The 20,084-nt window shown below is 40.2% G+C and overlaps 1 protein-coding gene across 1 annotated transcript in view; it reads left to right on the top strand.

The window, feature by feature from the left end:
- The first annotated feature begins 8,115 nt into the window (after positions 1 to 8,115).
- The window catches only part of LOC129764256 (dual specificity protein phosphatase Mpk3), a 147,884-nt gene continuing 135,915 nt past the window's right edge, over positions 8,116 to 20,084 (top strand). The window contains exon 1 of the mRNA XM_055763175.1: positions 8,116 to 8,134. The gene's annotated coding sequence lies outside the window, so the exon portion shown is untranslated. The remainder of the gene's footprint in view (positions 8,135 to 20,084) is intronic.

Below are 20,084 nucleotides of genomic sequence, written 5' to 3'. Positions count from 1 at the left end.
CATGATAATGAAATTGATCGCTCTCAGCTCATGTGTGATACTCACAGAATACAAATTTCAGCAAAGAATTTCAACGATATGAGAAATATGGAATCTCCACCACGCAGTACTATCCAACAGCAGAAATACGGATAATTTCCTGGAAATGCAGAATATTTTCCATATATTGTTGAATACAGATATGTATTTGTTTTTCAACATATTCATTAGTGTCCACGTGGATGTAATCTATACCCCCTCCCCCTCACCGTGGACATTTTCGTAATCCCTTTCCCGTCTAAAGTTGTCCACATGGTATGTGGACAGTAGAGTGCCAATAAAAATGGCCACCTCGGATCTTTAAAGCGAACTTGATCAAAAATGTTGATTCTCATGAAAAACTACTCTATTCGAGAAAAAATTCTATCCGATAAAAATTTTTTGATGCCAAATGTCTTCAAATTGCATGAAACGTCGAGGTCTACTGTTATCTCGAAAAAAATTTTGACAAAAGGTGACTTTCTGGCGCTTGGTTGTGTTTTGTCTGAAAAGTCGATTTTTGACGAAAATAATTTTTCAGAGATAACAGTAAAATTTTTTGTCAAAAATAAACTTTTTGTACTGCTATCTCGAAAAAATCATTTTTTAAAAAAATTTAATTTTTTTAAACCCCGATTTCCTTTACCCTCTCTCTCCCCCCCCCCCCTCACCTTGGCTGATTTTTCGGTTTTCAAAAAAAAAACAGACCTTGACCGCTGTGCGACACTAGTATATGAAGTCCGATTGAGCTGATATTTTGCATAGGGTAGTTTTTCGTGGGAATCAACATTTTTAATGAAGTTCGCTTTGAAAATTCGAGGGTCACTTTTTTCGCTTACATCCATTGGCACTCTAGTGGACAGCCCCTACTGGAACTCAGCGATTTTGAGTAGAAATCGAACTCGTTGGTCACGAGCAGGGATGGTAAAATATCACATTCAACGATCAATGAATAAGTATATCCCTCTAGTCGGATGTTTTTAAATCACCCCCAGCAGGCGAGGCTCTCTTATTCTTCATATGTACACAGCGAGAATACTTGGAACGGTGAGCTACCAAGATCTCAAAAAAGCAATATGAAAGCGGAATCCCCACTGCTTGCACTCTCGAAGCATTACTTCTACTACTCAAGTTTTATCGTGAGTGCAAGCCACAAACGATTAATCCCATTCCATAGAGCGAATGATGAGTTCTTGATCGGAAAGTGTAACAAGAGACAAACAACTGAAATCTTACGACACTCATCGACGGGAATTTTTAATTCTCTATTGCACAGACCGCAGTGAGTGACTGACTCAGTCTCGTGTCGATTTTATTTTGCTGTCGTCTCCCGCCCGATAAACAGCAGACGGGTAATGGATGCAATTGATTAATTTTATTACCAGCAGATTTGGGCGAATCTCATCCCGCCTAAAATCGTTTTTAGATTCCAATAATTCTGAACATTCACATTTCTCTCCAAATAATTTTTCCACTAGTAATTCAATTAGTGACTTCACGAAACACCTTACGAATTCGATTGAATTTCAGACCCTTTTTTATTTTGTAGGTAAAACGGATCACATATTTGATTAATTCAATTCTGTGGTGTTACGTTCTTCGTTGCGAATAAATGTAATGAAATAGTATGGACGTATGATATTCATGTATCGTGGACTTCCGACATATGTGGTAGCATGTGATAGCAGATAATCATTATCTATTTGAGTTGTATGAGTATTCCATCCCCTCACAAACTGTGGATAGTCTATCTGCATACAAATTATGTAGAGTTCCACAATCCAAAAAAATTATGAGCAAACATTTACGTGCTTACACAAAAAAACACATGTTGACATATTTGCGCTAATTTATGTTTTTTGATTAATTCAAGGTAATCAAGGTCTTTTCTAGACACCAGTTTACTCGGCCCCGAAAAAAGTGGTCTGTATTTGGGCTGGCGGAAAAATATATCTCGCAAGACCACGTGTTCGATGTCGTAATAGCCTTGGCCAACAACGCATTTACATTAACTCATAAAATTAGTGATTTGAGGGGGATTATTGTTTGTAGTCTCTTGATTAATTTAAACACCATCTGAGAAATCCTCTGTGAAACATGAAACATTAAAGTCGTCCCAGACCCATTTTACCCAGTTTCATCGAAGTAAACGCGCTCGGAAAGGAAAATTTAACGCCCGGACGAGAGAGCGAGAATCGTTAAGCGTACGTCATAGACACTCATTCCCATGGAGCAAATTCTTGTTTGGAGTGGAAAACAAAACGAGGAAGGAGAGTAACTCAATTATTCGAACTAGTTTCAGTCTAGCAATGCTTTGGTCAACTCAGAGTTACCAAGAGAAAATCATTTGGTTATGATGGGTGAGGATTAATAGTTAGTCGCAGTTTGCACAGATTGCGATCTGTGCAGTTTGCGATTAATCGTAAATTACATCATGCTCCCTTGTTTTCCATCCTTGGTCACGAGCTCTTCTTCTGTTGGATCGTATCAATGACTCTTCTTTAATCGGAAAGCACATCGAATCCGTAGAAACTATCTGTGGTTTTGCCGCTACCTTTTATAAAATAATAGTTATTGGTGCCTTCAATTTCCCAGATGGCGTTCTTCAATGCATGGTTCCCTATTCGTTGATTCTTTGGAGCTCCTGGACTGCTACAGTACTGCCACTCTTAAACAGATCAACGGTGTACCAAATGAAAACATTCGCATTGCGAACTAGTACTTTGTCAGTTTTACAGATCAAGCTATGTTGCTAGCACCGACCTCTTCTGTCAAGGTTGTACGGCATCATCCTCCACTGCTGATATCGTACGAAAGGAGTAAAGCACCTTGAAGAGACGATCCTGTATCTGTTAGCTACAATTTTTACAAATGCGACATTTCTAGCATCTTTGATGTTTTGAATGGAAACAACTGGGGTGAATCTTTGTATAACGATGACGCTAACAACGCAGTGCAGACGTTCTCTAATGTTTTGGCCTACATAGTTGATCGACACGTTCCCAAGAAGGTTCTGACCACCGCTAATAGACATAGACAACCCTGGCAGACTTTGGAGTTTAGTCGAGTGAAATCACGGAAAAGGGCTGCAAGGACATTTTCAATACAGCGAACTCCCCTCTCGAGGATTTTGTATCGGCGTAATAGCAGCGCTTACCAAAAGCTCAGTCAAAGTTGCCTCAGAAGATATCAACGTAATGTGCAGAACAACTTTAGGAGAAATCCGAAATTATTTTGACGATACGTCATCAAACAGCGCAAGTAAGATAGATTGCTACTATGTTGTACGAGAGCACGGCTAGTCCACTTAGGGAAGAAATATGTTGTTTATTCTCGAGAAGGTTTTTTACTGTATTTTCTATTTGACCACTATCTACAGAACAGGTCGCTCCCGCTGCCAGAAATGTCCCTTCAGTGAATTAGTCTTCCAACAGTTTCGATATTCTCACCCCCGCCGCCAAAAAAATCCTCTGTTAGTCTAGGCCTATAGTGTATTCCATTCATGCTTTTGGTCACAATGCACAATCAGTTAGCGACTCCATTGTTCGGATTTCTTCAGCTTCTGAAACTTTTGTAGCGCCCCGAAAAACACCCTTTTCCGGTACTCAAGAAAGGTGATACGCGGAATTTTTCAATTTCTGCAGCTTCTGGCATTCATCAAGGGAGCCACCTCGGCCTTCAATCTTTCATAACTATTTCAACGACATTTGCTTGGCATAAGAAAGACCTCGTGATTCGCTTGCGGATGATTTGAAAATCTATCGCCGTATCAGTTCTGAAATTGACTGCTGTTTTTTTTTTCAACGACAACTGGATATTGTAGCCGAATGATATGCCACAAGATGTTTATATGTTTGAAGAACTCAAGGCATAAAGAACCGATATCATTCGAATACGTACTTTCTGGTGTCGCTATTCCACGAGTGATGGAGGTCAAGATCTCGGAGTAACATTGGATTCGAAACTGTTTTTCAACGAACATGTGCCGTACCTAGGAAACCGCTCACTCTCTGTGAAATTAGGAAACTTTCATTCTCGTAACTTTCAGAGCACTTCAGGAGGCACAAGGCAAGGATGGACCGCTACTCTTCTTGATTTTCTATAATGATGTTTTCCTGATACTTCCCCCAGGATACAAAATCGTGTACACCGAGGACCTAAAAAAATTTCTTGCCCTTCACTCAGTCACCGATTGCTCCGAACTGCAGAAATGGTTTTCTACGTATGTTGTACTTATAATCGACTTGGAGAGTCAGCGTTGCAAAGTGCGCTGTGACAAACTTCGATACAATACGGCTATTCGATAAACCAGGAAGCTTAGAGCCGAATGAACTGCAAAGTTTAAAGCCTCTTAAAAACAAAGAATACAATAATAAACCAGGAAATAATTCAACGAGTGAGAGTCGTCAAGGATCTAGGTGTTCTAGTGGACAGTGGGCTCACCCTTCAGAATTACAACAGCAGCATCATCGCTAGAGCGAACAAGAACTTGGGATTCGTATTGAAAGTCGCAAAAATCTTTCGTGACCGGTATTGACATAGGACTATGTCTTTGATTTTTATATAGGGGGCATATCACTCGAAATCGTTATTGCGAAATATGTTGTGTTATATTCCATTAGACAGGAAATTTATCCAGCATATTCTGTGCAAAACACGAACAGAAATTTTATTAAAAATGCTAAAAACTTTGACGACTAAAATGGGTATGGGTATAGGCAGAGTCTTCAGAATGCAACTCGCGGTGCTGATGCGCAACAAGATTTTTGTACCCAGTTGAGCTCCCACTCCTTGTGCACACATGCGCTCTGGCGAATGAGCACCCTCCGAGACACAGATGAATTGTTTGGTTGTCAGCGCCGTTCTTGCGCCCAATTTTAAGCTGAGTTTTACGCTGAAATTTGCGCCGTATTTCTTTACTGCGCGATTGAATCTGAATTGCTCTCTCTGTTGAGATAGTTTTCTTCACACAAGCGTATACGGTTCAAATGCTTTGCTTAGAACGAACGAAGACAAAGCGGGCGCTAGAATTTGATGTGTATGTGCGGGTGTGTATAGAATGAGACCCGCATCACACAAGTGAGAAGAAATGAGTATCTGAGTTCTGCGCCGAGTACATTTTGCGCTGTCGTGCTTACGAATTTTGTGCTTTTTGCACCAAGAGAGAATACGAGTTTTCTTTGAACGCGCGCTGATGAAAATTAAACTCAAGCGCAGCGCTGCGTTTGTTTTCTGAAGACTGGGTATGGGTATGGCCCCAACGCAACGAGCAATCTTTTTGCCTACAATTCGGCGTTAGCTCACATCGTGAGTCGATGCATATCACGAGTTATTCTCCATTTTTTCGACAAACAAGCATTTATAAGTTGGCAAAATCAATGGAGGGATGATCTTGGTAGATGGATTTACTCTATTATCCCCAAAGTTCAATCAATTCGAGCCTAATTCACGTCTTTATCGTGTAGGTCTTACTATTAACAATTTATGTAATTGTGGTCCAGGATGTTATAATATCGAGAATGTTATTTGGTGATATATGTTGCAATTAATGAATTTAACTGGCTGCCTTAGAAGTTCGAAAGGGTATACCAACGCATATCAGATTATGATAGCTTTAGTCGAATGCGCTTGCCCATTCTCCATTCCCTTTCCTATACATACAGTTGATTTCATAGTTTGTTCGCGCTCTGTGGAAAGTACAGAACTTGATACTATCCTATTGGTATTTGGTTTACATTTCGATGCCAATTAATCTTTATCCTTGAATGTAGCATTGAGTGTCAAGTGCAACAATCCCTAATTGATTTTCGACAGTTCTTTTGCATGAGGCACAGCCCTAAAAAAAGCTAAAAATTCATTCAACTTCTGTGGAAAAATACTTCAGATACAGAACAGCTGTAACGTCACAAGGATCGAATTTCATGTTATTCTATCTTGGCAATTCGCTCTGCTCGAGCTACAACAGTACAAAACAGTCATTATTGTTGAATCACAATCTTTTACCCATACGTAACGTGTCAGATATCTTCACTTTTTTCACATAATAAGATAAGACACAAATACCGGAATGAAAGATTTCATGTTTTCCATGAAATATAGCAACTTAAATATGCACACTGGACGATCAACACCAACTCCGTTGACACTGCCATGCTGTGTCCGTCCGCAACGAACCAACTTCACGACCGAACCAATCCGACCGAATGCGTTATCCTCAGCACAACGACCGCACCACACACGTCTCTCAGTCCCAATCACTACCTACTATTATCTCTCTACAGCAGCTACAGAAGTAAGCAGGAGTAATCTTTCACCCCAGTACTGATTTCGAATGGTGCTAGAGTGTATCGAACGCAATCTACTCACCTTTGGAAGTCAGTACTTGCGAAGATTTCATTTCTGGATCCCTGTTTGTTTTATTTTTGTTCGTTCAATTCATTCAGTTTTCTTCGCTCGAATACGTTTGATTTGTACTATTTTTTTGTGATCAAACAATCAAAAACATGTTGGCAATCGATCGTTTTTGTTCTTCACCTCGATATTATAGTTTTATTTTTTCACACTGAATAGTAACAAATCATGTAGAGAGGGCAGAAAGTAATTTTCTTTTTTTATAACCGCGAATGGAAGGCGTTTTGATAGTGTCTCTGATTTTTTTTTTATTATTGTCATCGAATAATATTAGTGTTAAGTTTTAATTCAATAATCAAAACAGAAAAAAAACCTATTAACTGAAAGTGAGTAAAAATCAAAAATAATTTAACACTCATAAACACAAACACACGCAAAACTATCGGAAGTGTTGAACCATCCATTGGAATTAAGGTATCGTTGAAGGAGTGTAAAGTTCTCGATGAAAAAGTAATAAATATTTTTGTGATAGAAACTTCCTATAAGAAAGAATCCTAAAGGCGTGTGCACTTGGTTGTTATTCACTCGTAGTATGCTGTATCACTATTTCCAGCCAAGCGCTCCGACAAGCAAACCGACCAGCACCGGATTGTGTATCCGAAAACGAGTTGTAGGCCAGACCGCCGCCAATCGTCGACTGCGGTGAGCTCGATGTGAAGAAGTGGGTTTAAATGAAACTTAGATGTTACAGGTGACAAATCTAGAACAAAAAGAAACCCGATACAAAGTCTGTCCGCGCGGGAAGAATCACATCAATATTATCGTCACAGTTACCGAGGCTGAGGTTTAGTTTCTGTGTGCATGCGTGATTTTACGTTGATGAAACCTCCGTTGGCCCGTCAACGAATGGGGCAAAATTATGAAGAAATAATATAAACGGATCGAATTACCTTTTTTCAGGTGGTTTTCTCCCCCTCTCTCTCTCTCTCCACAGCAACTGAGAATGTTGCTTACTCACTGAATGCCCTTTTGCATGGTTAAGATTCATGCGACGAGGCACCGAGATTCGAAATCAACAAGTGGTCTGTGCGGTGGACGGTAGGGTTTCCTGGAAGTGATGCCAAATCTTCGACGAAATCGAATCCAGTCCGATTATCAGGGACATCACTGCCTTCCAGGATTGCAAAACAAAATATTCTATTCTTTCATTTCTCTCCATTCAATCACACGAATGAGGCCGTAAGAATGACTGCTGATCAACAAACACTGCTGAAGCAGTTCCAGTTTTCAAAATCGTCTGGCATTCGCACATGTAATAGAATCTGTTTGTTCATGCCAGAGTGGTCACATTTTGTAACACATAGCCGGGGAATCGGAGCTGGCGTGAGATGAATCCACTTCTCATCTGATTCTGGCGGCGCTATTGCTTGGCCGTGGAAGCTGCTTGTTACGTGTTACGAAAGTAGCATTCGCCCGCTGTGTGACGTTTTAATTTGTGATGCGGGAGGAGTGCGGTCTAATGGGTAGGAAAGCTATGAAAAGTACTCGATTGAAACTCTAAGAAACGCAGTGTAAACGAACGTTTTCCTCGTTGAATTTGTGAGATTTTATCTTACTAATGAACATATTCTGATGAGGATTCTTACGTGCCAGTAGCTTAGATTGAATCCACAGACAAAGTCGGAATTTTCTGGAAGAAAAATCTGTGGCGAGGTCAACCTGTGTTCTTGTTCTTATGTTGAATGAACAAAAAGTGAGGATTCAGGTGGGTTCGTTACTCTGTGACACTGAATGGCTTTTTTTTTCCCAAAATATATATTTTTATCAAGGCTCATATGGCGTTAGCCTGACGGGGCCGGAGTTCAATATTTTGACAGTTTTTCTTATTATCTATGTTAGTAATATGTAATCGATTACTCGCGGTCGACTCGAGGTTAGTATTACAAGTGTTCTCGTAATTGGGATGTTGCTGTCTCCAATGCTCTGTACGTGTGCCCGACACGGGATACTTCCTATTGGGATGCAGCTGACCATTAATCAGCAACGCCCCCTAGTCTGTACCTCATATCTAGCGTGGTGCGTCTTTCTCGACTCGAGGAATCCAGGATAGAATGGTCACTAGCCGGCGCAATCATCAGCTCGTGTAGAGTTGTCATGAGCGGTACAATCTTTGGCTCTTGTTGAATCATCAGTGGACTGCACAACCTTTGGCCCGTGTATCTGTAAAGAGTGTGTGTATGTATTGCCGCGACTAAGTGAAAGTTTATCGATCGGATAAGAGGGATATGAAACGGGGACACAACGAAGGAAACATCATTAAACGTTGACATCGGCGTTTCTGAGGAACAGCTATAGATGAAGCAGAAGATCAGGATCACGGCTACCTAAGATATCCCGGACGGGGATATCCGATTGTCTGCCTTTTGCTCTCAGTGCTCTAGAGAGCTGAGAGCGAGCAGCATGGAACCGGATACACGACCAGACAACATGCTCGATGTGGTGGTAGCCATCGCCACAATCACAAAGATTGTTTGCTGCGAGCCCAATGCGATAGAGATGCGCGTTTAGGTTGTAGTTATTGGACATAAGCCGAGATATCACGCGAATGAAATCACGACCTATATTCAATCCCTTAAACCATGCACTCGTCGAGACCTTAGGGATAATCGTGTGTAACCAACGACCGAACTCATCTTCACTCCACATGCGCTGCCAACTAACGAGTGTGTCCTGACGAGGAATGTGAAAAAATTCATTATAGGCAATTTGCCTTTCAAAAAGTGTGCCTTCTGAAGCGCCCACCTTAGCTAGCGAGTCCGCTTTCTCATTCCCCGGAATCGAGCAATGAGAGGGAACCCATGCTAAGGTAATCTTGAATAATTTTTCGACCAAAACACTCAATAGATGTCTTATTCTTGTTAGGAAAAAAGATGAGCGTTTATCAACTTTCATTGAGCGGATTGCTTCTATTGAGCTGAGACTGTCTGAAAAAATAAAATAGTGGTCGATGGGCAATGTTTCAATGATCCCCAGTGCATAGTATATCGCACCCAGTTCAGCAACATACACGGAACAAGGATCTTTGAGTTTGAAAGAGGCACTGGAATTTTCATTGAAGATGCCAAAGCCAGTGGACCCGTTTATGAATGAACCGTCAGTAAAGAACATTTAATCAGATCTAACTATGCCCCCATATTCTGCCGAAAATATCGGCAGAATAGAATCTGAGCGTAGATGATCTGGGATTCCATGGATTTTTTGTCGCATGGACAGATCAAAAATGACAGAGGAATTGCAAAAGTATGGGAAGCAAACTTGGTTGGAGATGCCTGATGAAGGGTGCACGTCGTGGGTAAGGTACTCATGGTATAAAGACATAAAACTTGACTGAGGAGTCAGTTGGAGTAGATTTTTGAAGTTATCAATCACCAATGGATTCATGATCTTGCAACGGATGAGAAATCTGTAGGATAATTCTGTGAACCGAAGAGTAAGCGGGGGTACTCCTGCCAAAACTTCGAGACTCATCGTATGTGTCGAATGCAAACACCCCATGGCTATACGCAAGCAACGATATTGTATCCTCTCCAGCTTGAGAATATGAATCCTGGCAGCTGATCGGAAGCAAAAACTGCCAAATTCTAACACTGACAATATCGTTGTTTTGTACAACTGAATGAGATCTCCTGGATGGGCACCCCACCATGTTCCGGTTATTGTTTGGAGAAAATTGATTCTTTGCTGGCATTTCTGTTTCAAATACGCAATGTGTCTCCCCCAGGTACATTTAGAATCAAAATATACACCCAGGTATTTGAAAAACATAGAGTGTTGGATCGTTTTGCCGGATAGGTGAAGCTGGAATTGGGCGGGTTCGTGCTTCCTAGAAAAAACGACCATTTCAGTTTTCTCCGTAGAGAATTCGATACCCAGCATGAGGGCCCACGTGAACAGATTGTTCAGGGTATCTTGCAACGACTTTTGCAGAACGACGGGATTAGTACCCGTGATGGAAATAACTCCATCGTCTGCAAGTTGTCTCAGCGTGCAGTCTCTAGTTAGACAATCATCCATATCATTGACGTAAAAACTGTACAAGAGGGGGCTTAGGCAGGAGCCTTGCGGTAGGCCCATAAAACTGTAACGAGAAGATTTTGAGTTGCCATGAGAGAAATTCATGTGCTTTTCTGACAGTAAATTGTACAGGAAATTATTCAGAATTGGTGAAAGTCCACGATTATGAAGCTTCTCTGAGAGAATTTCCATGGAAACTGAATCAAATGCCCCTTTGATATCGAGAAAAACGGAAGCCATTTGTTCTTTGCGAGCAAATGCGATTTGGATTTCAGAAGATAGCAGCGCGAGACAATCATTTGTCCCTCTACCTCGGCGGAAGCCAAACTGCGTATTTGACAGCAAATTGTTCGTTTCGACCCACTTGTCCAAACGAAGTAGAATCATTTTCTCTAACAATTTACGAATACAGGATAACATTGCAATCGGCCTATACGAGTTGTGATCGCAAGCCGGCTTGTTGGGTTTCCGTATGGCTATCACTCTCACTTGTCTCCAGTCATGCGGGACTATATTCAGCTCCAGAAACTTGTTGAACAAGTTCAGCAAACGCTATTTTGCCAAGTCGGGAAGATTCTTCAATAAGTTGAATTTAATCTTGTCCGACCCCGGAGCTGAATTGTTACATGAGAGAAGTGCAATTGAGAATTCTACCATCGAAAAATTCTCATAATCGCCTTGGAGCGGAATGTCGCGTACGACGTTTTGTGCAGGAACGGAATCGGGACAAACCTTTCTTGCAAATTTGAAAATCCAACGGTCAGAGTATTCCTCGCTTTCATTGGTATGGTTCCAGCCACGCATTCTCCTAGCCATATTCCAAAGAGTACTCATAGCGGTCTCCCTTGACAAACCATTGACGAATTTCCGCCAATATCCACGCTTTTTTGCTTTAATCAGACCTTTTAGTTTGGCTTCTAGAGCTTGGTACTTTCGAAACCATTCCACTAATCCAGTTTTCCTGAATTTTTTGAAAGCGGATGATTTTTCAAGGTAGACCTTTGAACACTCCCTGTCCCACCAAAGTGATGGAGGACGACGTCGGAAAGTGGTAGCCGGTACACGTTTCTTTTGAGCTTGAAGTGCGCTATCGTAAATCAAACTTGATATAAAATTATACTCTTCAAGGGGAGGAAGTTCATGCATCGAAATGATTGCTTCAGATATTAATTCTGCAAATTTTCTCCAGTCAATATTCTTCGTGAGGTCATACGCAATATCGACTGACTCACTAGATTTTGATTCATTGGCGATCGATAAAATTATTGGTAGGTGATCACTACCGTGGGGATCTTGGATTACCTTCCATGTGCAATCCAGGGATAATGAAGAAGAGCAGAGAGATATGTCTAGCATGCTTGCCCGTGCAGGAGGGTTGGCTATCCTAGTTGCTTCCCCAGTATTTAAAACTGTCATGTTGAAGTTGTCGCACAGATCATAAATCAACGTGGCACGGTTGTCATCGTAGAGTGACCCCCATGCTGTTCCATGAGAGTTGAAGTCACCTAAGATTAACCGCGGCTCCGGCAATGCCTCGATAATATCAAAGAACTGATGGCGGCCTACCGTAGTCCTGGGAGGAATATATATCGAAGCAATGCAGAATTCTTTGCCATTGATTTGTATCTGGCAAGCGACAACTTCAATGCCTGTAATCGATGGGATAGTGACTCTATAGAAGGAGTGACGTTTTTTGATCCCCAATAGTACGCCACCAAACGAGTCGTTATGATCTAGGCGAATAATGTTGAAATCGTGGAAATTCAGTTCGTCGGCTGAACAAAGCCATGTTTCACAGAGAGAAAATACATCACAGTTAGAACTGTGAACTAAAAATTTAAATTGGTCTAGTTTAGGGATGATGCTTCTGCAATTCCACTGTATGACAGTGGTCAAATCCTTGACCTCTTGCGCTGAATTAGGCATCGAGGGAAATGAACGCTGCTAAAAAGCCACATTTTTCTTTCAAAAATGTTCTCACAACCGGAAGCAAACATAATACTATGCTTTTAAGAGGATCATTTATATTTAAAGCATTTAAAATGTTATCCACAAGGTCAGAAAGCGCAAGCAGGTCAGGTAGTGGCTGTTGCTTCGACCGCGAAAATGGAACAGACGTGTTCGTTGTTGTTCCGGGAAGTGCTGAGGACCCCTGGTTGGTAGCATGACCACGTAAACCGGGAGGTACTTGCTTCGGCCTATTCTCAGCACGTTCAGTTCGAGGCTTCATTCCAACTTGGGAAGTTTCAGTATTCTTTCTGGGGAGTGATGGAAAAGAAGTAATTTTTCTTTTCCTGATGGCACCCTGCGATGTACCGGAACATCCGGCATTGGGAGCGTCAGCAACAGGCTCGTCGTTCTGCAGAATGGAGTAGGGATTGTCCTGTGTCGTTGGCACGGAACTCTTAAGCATTTCTGCAAAAGTCCGCTTGAAACGTTCCTTTAAGGAACGCTTGAGTTTTTCCCCTCGTTGTTTGTACACCGGGCATTGAATAAGATCATGAGGAGTCCCGCCGCAATGAAGACACTTGTGCTCTTTCGCGCAAGGATTCTCATCATGGCTCTCTCCACAATCTGCGCAACGTTTTTTATTGCAACAATAGGCGGCCGTGTGACCGAGTTGCATACTTTTGTTGCATTTCATTACCCGGGGTACAAACAATCGAACAGGTAAACGAAGTGCCCCTATTGCAACGTAATTTGGAAGGGCGGAACCCTCAAAAGTCACACGAAAAGAGTTTGTCCGATTGAGAATTCTTTTGTCATTTTTCAGTCGATCGCATGCAAGAATCTTCACAGTTTTTAGTGTGGAGTTCTTGAAGCGACCGACACCATCGATTATCTCTTTTCGGGTCAAACCCTTTTCGGTTATTACGCCGTCTATTTCGACGTTGCAACAGGGTACGTATACACGATACTCAATCGCAAAGAGGTCGCAGCGCGTTATTTTGTTCGCTTGGGTCCTGCTTGAGACGACAACTCGTAGTTTGTCTGGCCCCATCCGTGTAATTTCGGTAACGTCAGAAAAATGTTGAGTTAGTTCCTTCGAGATGCGAATGACATTGAGAGGTTTGGATTTTCGTCTGAAGTATACAATGAATGGGCCTTTGGAGCCTTCAGGGTATTCTTTAGGACGAAAATCCTGTTTCTCGTCGATTTCCTCATCTTCGGAACTATCAACTTCGTAAACAGAATTTTCTACCTCAATTTCTGCTTCATCCTCCTGCTCTTCAGGAGGAGGTTCGGTATCAGAAATATTCAATTGCGTCAACGGGGGGTCCTTTCCGCCCTCAGCCATATTGGAAAAATCGGCCAACTGTTCGATATGAACAGAATATAATAATTATCAAAATGAATAAGTAAAAAAAAAATATAAGGTTATGCTGCGGATAATATTTATATTAATTTATTTTATATATATAAATTCTAAAATGAAAAAAAGTTCCAATAAAATTTCAACGGTAATGTAACCATGAAAAAATAGACACCCCTAATGCCAACGTTTGCCGATTTGGTAAACACACAGATGAACAATGGTGTAAATCGAGCACAGATGGTAGAAGGAATGATAGGAGGACAAAAGAAAAATAAACTTAAACTTGCCGCTGCTGTTTGGCGTGTGTGATGAATCTGTCTGAATTGTATCCCCTGCGTCTCGGTCGCGCACCACTTTGAGCTTCGCTCTACTCGCAAGCGCAATCGATGAAAAAAAACACAGTCTGATTCGATGTGGAAAAAAACACCTTTGTTGGATCGTTTCGAAAACCTGTCCGATCTACTTGCGAGTTATCGAACGAATGAAACATCAGATATTAACGGTTCTTTGAAGCATGAAGGTTCTGAATGGCTTTGGATGTGGCTGAAAACAAACACGCAGAAGCATGAATTGTTTTAAATCAACATACAATTCCGATCAAATCACTCGAAATCTCTACGATGTAACGATATTTCCTCCTCCCATTTACATTTTTTTCTCTATTAGGTTGACTCATCTTCTATAGATATTCCCACCGAATTTCAGACGATATGACAATATGATATCTCATATTATATTCTCGTATCTCCTATATCATATCTTATCTTCGGGGGGTCTCCGTAGCCACATTGGTTGCGCGTTCGCTTAGTAAGCGATCGATCGTGAGTTCAAGACTCAGGGCCCTCATTGACCATCTTTGTGTTGTTACAGAATAGCTACGTCCACGCAACAATCATCAGCGATGGAGATCGATCCACGGTCGAAATAAGATCGATTCATCCATACAACTGCTCTGCTCTGCCAGACACATCGGGCTACTGTTCTATAAATAACTCAACAATGATCAAACAACTGTCTCCGCTGTCCGGTGGTCCAACTGGATAATGGAAGAAGAAAGAATACCCTTACGCCTAAATGGCTACTGAATGTACCATATGCAATGGTATAGAAGGAATACTGGCGAATGGCAACTGTGTAATGTGCTAATTATAGATATGATAACCATGTGACATGTACACGATTAAAAATTCGGCTCTGTTACAGCTAAAAAATGCTAATGAGCCTTAAATAAATAAATTTATTAAAAAAAAATATCTTCATATCTTTACTTCGGATGCTTAACCATACTCAATTGAACGCGCGAAATTCGCGTTGAAAATAACGAGAATTCATTCAAGAACCCAATATGTAGAAAATACGTTGATAATGTCCAGGACAGAGTTTTCAAAGCAGAAACCATTCCCACATCCATGAAACTCTTGTTAAACAGATACAAAAGTGGGCTTATGAGCACAACACTCATACCTCAAGTGAGTGATTAGCAGTTGTCTATAGAGTCGAGCCCGAAAAGCCACAGTATTCTAAAACAGCGACGATTTTCTTCGAACATAATTCTGTTGCGAATGAAAACTCTCTGTTAGAAGAGACGGTCTGAAATGTGGGATACGACAGAAGAAATATTAATCGGTGAAGAAACTAATTCCACACAGAGTACAATGCAGCTGAAGTTGGCCCACAAAATACAATCGGTGAATCAAGTAATTTTGCAAAAATTTGTTACGAATAAACAAATTTACAAATATTGAAATATTCTTTTTTGCGTATTCGAGATATAGAGCAAGCAAAACTTTTCAAACGAAATGGGAGCTACCCAAAATTACAAATTTCATCATCATATGTCTAATTTTAACTAAAACTGGATTTACAGCTTATTCCGTCTGTTGTTGGTCATGCTGAAGCAGTTCAATACAGTGGTCCAATGTACGTTGCAGTTTGTTCAGGAAAGCACTGTTCTTCGAACGTATTTTCTCATGGGCTCGATGTTAAAAGGGTGAATTGTTTTAAATCGACATACAATTCCGTTAGTCATCATTTCAATGAATTGAATCATTCGTTGCTACAAATGTTCCAGGACGCAGTGTTTTCAACCGAGTTGAACGTCGGGTGATTCCTCTTTTCCGGTAGTTAGCAGGATCAATATTCCCTCATGATCGTGACCAGGGTTGCCAACTAAAATTTCAAAAAATTAGGAAGAAATCAGGATAGCTCATATCGGGTTGTCCGGAAAGTTCGTGCCAATTTTTGGGAAAACGAAGGCATAATTTTTTTAGACAGACATACATTTATCCAATTTTGGTGGTTTATTTCGCTTAACTCAAGTTTTGTGTCACTCAACATTGTTGTATCCATTTTCCATTTCCATCATCACCCGTCACAATTTGTTCTGAAACGGCATTTTCGTTTCGTTCAGGAAGCGAGTCGCGGATAGAAATGCAATCCAAGAGGTTTTTTCGATCAAGTTGTGTAGAACCCGCAAATAGTAACGATTTAGGTCACCTATAAGATGCTCATGAACGATGATTATAAAATATATATCATATGAGGAGCTCAAAATGAAAGGGGTGTATGTGATATCATCGATTTCTCAACATTAACTCTATCTTTTGGTCATAACTAAGCTGCAAACACATTCCCAACAATGTGGAAGATAGGTCAGACCCCATAGGTCAGGCTTCTATAGCAAACTCAAATTGGAACGTTTTTGCAGTTGAGTAATCTTCTTACTATAAATAAAATCGCTAAAAAATAAAGCGCGGTCGTCGTGAACAGTCGTAAACGGTCGTAAATGGTCGTATTCTTGACGTAAACACAAACAGAGTGAGAGAGTGAGCAGTGAGCAGCTGCGGTGTGCTTTTGTGTGAGAGAGTGTGCGCGTCTGCATGTGTTCGTTTGCGTGTGCATGTGCGTGTATGTGTTTGTGTGTGCGTTTTTTTTACAGTAGCGAGTAGAGAGTAGAGAGTAGAGAGAGTAAAGAGTAGAGAGAGTAGAAAGCAGAGAAAGTAGAGAGTAGATAGAGTAGAGAGAGTAAAGATTAGGGAGAGTAGAGAGTAGGGAGAGTGTGGAGAGAGTAGAGAGTAGAGAGTTGAGAGTAGAGAGAGTAGAGAGTAGGAAGAGTAGAGAGTAGGGAGAGAGTTGAGAGTAGAGAGTAGAGAGAATAGAGAGAGAGTTGAGAGTAGAGAGTAGAGATTAGAAAGTAGGGAGAGTAGGAAGAGTAGAGAGTAGAGAGTAGAGAGTGTGAAGAGTATAGAGTAGAGAGAGTAGAGAGAGTAGCGAGTACCGAGAGTAGAGATAATAGAGAGTAGAGAGTAGGGAGAGTAGAGAGAGTCGAGAGTAGAGAGTAGGGGGAATAGAGAGAGTAGAGAGTAGAGAAAGTAGAGAGTAGAGAGAATAGAGAGTAGAGAGAGTAGAGAGTAGGGAGAATAGGGAGAGTAGAGATAGTAGAGAGTAGAGAGAGTAAAGAGTAGAGAGAGTAGAGAGTAGAGAGTAGAGAGGAGACAGTAGAGAGGAGAGAGTAGAGAGTAGAGAGAGTAGAGAGTAGAAAAGGTAGAGAGAGTAGAGAGAGTACAGAGTAGAGAATAGAGAGTAGAGAGTAGAGAGTAGGGAGTAGAGAGAGTAGAGAGTAGAGAGACTAGAGAAAGTAGAGAGTAGAGAGAGTAGATAGTAGAGGAAGTAGAGAGTAGAGAGAGTAGAGAGTGGAGAGAAAGTAGAGAGCAGAGAGTAGAGAGTAGAAAGCAGACAATGAAGAGTAGAGTTTAAAATAAAGAGCCGAGAGTAGAGAGAAGAGAGAACAAAGTATAAAGTAGATAGTAGGAAATCAAGTGTAGAGAGTTGAAAGTCAAAGTGAAAATTGAAAGAGCAACAATTGATCGCAGAGAAAGAGTAGAAGTTTGAGACATAGAGACATTTGGACTAAAAAGAAACATTGAATAAAAGAAAAGAGAAAAAGTTGCGAGAGTTTGTTTAAGTGTAACAGCAAATCAATTCCAATGACTTTGCGGTAAACTTATTAAAACATAGAATTGGGCCGCTAGTTAACTAAAGAAAAATTCGATCAATCGATCAAGTCGCTTACACCCCTTTCCTTCTGAACACCTCATATTCCCTGAATTCTCTAGCGCAGTTACAATTTACAAATCTTTCACAAGTGTGTGTATGTATGACTATTGTATTTGGCGAGTATACGAAACATCCTTTGTATTTTGCCTTCACACGTATGAATCTAATGACGTCCTTATTTTTCTCCGTTCAATCTAGATTACAAAAAGGATTAAAATCAAATAAGAAAAGGCCTGTAATATATCATGCATTATACTCAATAAATATTCTACACCACTATTTTCAATTTGTGCATTCTATTGAACAATATTCCAAGATAGGAAAAAATCGAGGGGTTGTATCCGAGACACGACCGCTTAGGACGTAGGACTACGCAATCTTTTTTTTTGGAATTTGTTGGTTTATTATTTGGGAATACGTCGAAATTTCATAAATAACTCTTTAGTAAAAAGTGCCGAGGATCCTGAAAAGGTAGATTCTTTCTCGGATGGTTGTGTTATTTGCAATGCCAGATGCACTCCAAGTGAAATATTCGCTAGCATTCACCAAGTATGGAAAAATTCATTCACTCATTTCTCCACACCTGATTATAAATCACACTTGTATCTGCTTGGAATAATCATGGCGAAGAGAATGCAGCAAACAATCGTGATATTGCACGATGATTTTTTTTTCACTATCCGACCATCTACAACCGGAACTGAGAGTGAACGTAACAAAACAAAGAATGGAAAACAACATTCGATGCATGAATGCTCCTTTGGAAGGATCGCTCGAAACAAAATAACGATTGATTCAAAATAGGCTCAATCTGCGTTCATGTATTATTTTAATTTCCCTTCTACTCTCTTCCTTGTTAGCATTCAAGCCTTGTATCTCCATCAGCATTATATATCAGCCATTCCATGCCAAAACGATATAGCGGTTTTCAGATTTTCGTGGAAGTTTGGTTCTTTATCACAAAATATCAGACCCGTATTTTTTTAATTTTTTTTTTGGAGGTTTTGTAAAAAAATATTAAAAAATATAGCGCCCTTGGTCCCGAAACCATGTAAACTATAAAAAAAACAGGTTCAATCAATAATCACGAACACAAATCCATTTTTTTTGCAAGTGTCATTGCAGCACCCCTTTACAAATAGATTTAATGAGATAATCTAACCAGAATATAGGGAAGAATCCAATAAGGATTCTCAAATAAGAATGTCAGAATCTGAAACGTCTAAAACTGAAACGTGCATTTTATCAAATATTTTACATAAAATAATAACTAGGAATTTCCTATGGAATGCAGTATATAATATTCCTATATTTCAAAAATATTTCAATAGACAACGGAAATTGTCTCAAAAGAAATAAAATAGAATGGAAATTGACTAATAACGGAACAAATAGATCATTGTATATGATTTCAATCGTTTATTTTATCTGAGCATCAATTCAGGTAATACATTATAAATATATAGTAATGTTTTAGGTAACTAAGCTAAAGATTTATATTAGCTTTCAATCCGATGTCATTGCTCAACATTTCAGCAACTTTAGGAAGTAGATCTGAGTTGAGTTTCAACACAAGCAAATTTGCCACTGAATTTACACTTAATCGCATTCGATGGTCTGTGAGGATTAGTTTTAGGCCACTAAAAGCCCTCTCAACAGATACCTGAGTAGAAGGGGCTGCTAAAACTACAATCGCTAAACGGTACAGTATCGGTGAAGTTATTTTCTGCGATTCCCAATACTTAAGTAAATCGAATTGAGCATTTGGATCAGCATGTATTGTGGACTGAATTATTGGTACTTTCTCCCTTATTTCCAGTTCTTTGATTTGAGAAAGTACTGATTCGTCGATAGAGTGTGATAGTCCCATCGGAATATTCTCTTCTTCAAAAAATGACGAGATATATATATATCCAAATCGTCCTGCGGCTCACTAGCTGGAGTCTGCTCTGTTCTTATACCTTCGATGTCATTGAGTCGATGATGCAAGTTGAGGAGAAATGTCTGTGAAATTAGGAAGCTAATACATTTTAACTTTTTTCTTATCAAATAATCGTTATTCATCAAATGACGAAAACAATTCTTACCTGAACTTTCGCTTTGTCCTCCGTAGATATACGCCTTGCACCCAAAAAATTATATCTAGGGTCTAAGTACATGCTCGCTTTGAACTGCAATGTACTAACCAGTTTTTGAGCTCGTGTTTTGAAAGTCTCTAACAATTGTACGGCGAGCTCGTTGGCTTTTAATTTATCCAGGTTTGCTTGGC

This window comes from Toxorhynchites rutilus, chromosome 2, assembly GCF_029784135.1.
Source record: "Toxorhynchites rutilus septentrionalis strain SRP chromosome 2, ASM2978413v1, whole genome shotgun sequence".
Taxonomy (NCBI): domain Eukaryota; kingdom Metazoa; phylum Arthropoda; class Insecta; order Diptera; family Culicidae; genus Toxorhynchites; species Toxorhynchites rutilus.
The sequence above is the reverse complement of the archived record's forward strand: the minus strand, read 5'-3'. Positions and strand labels throughout refer to the sequence as shown.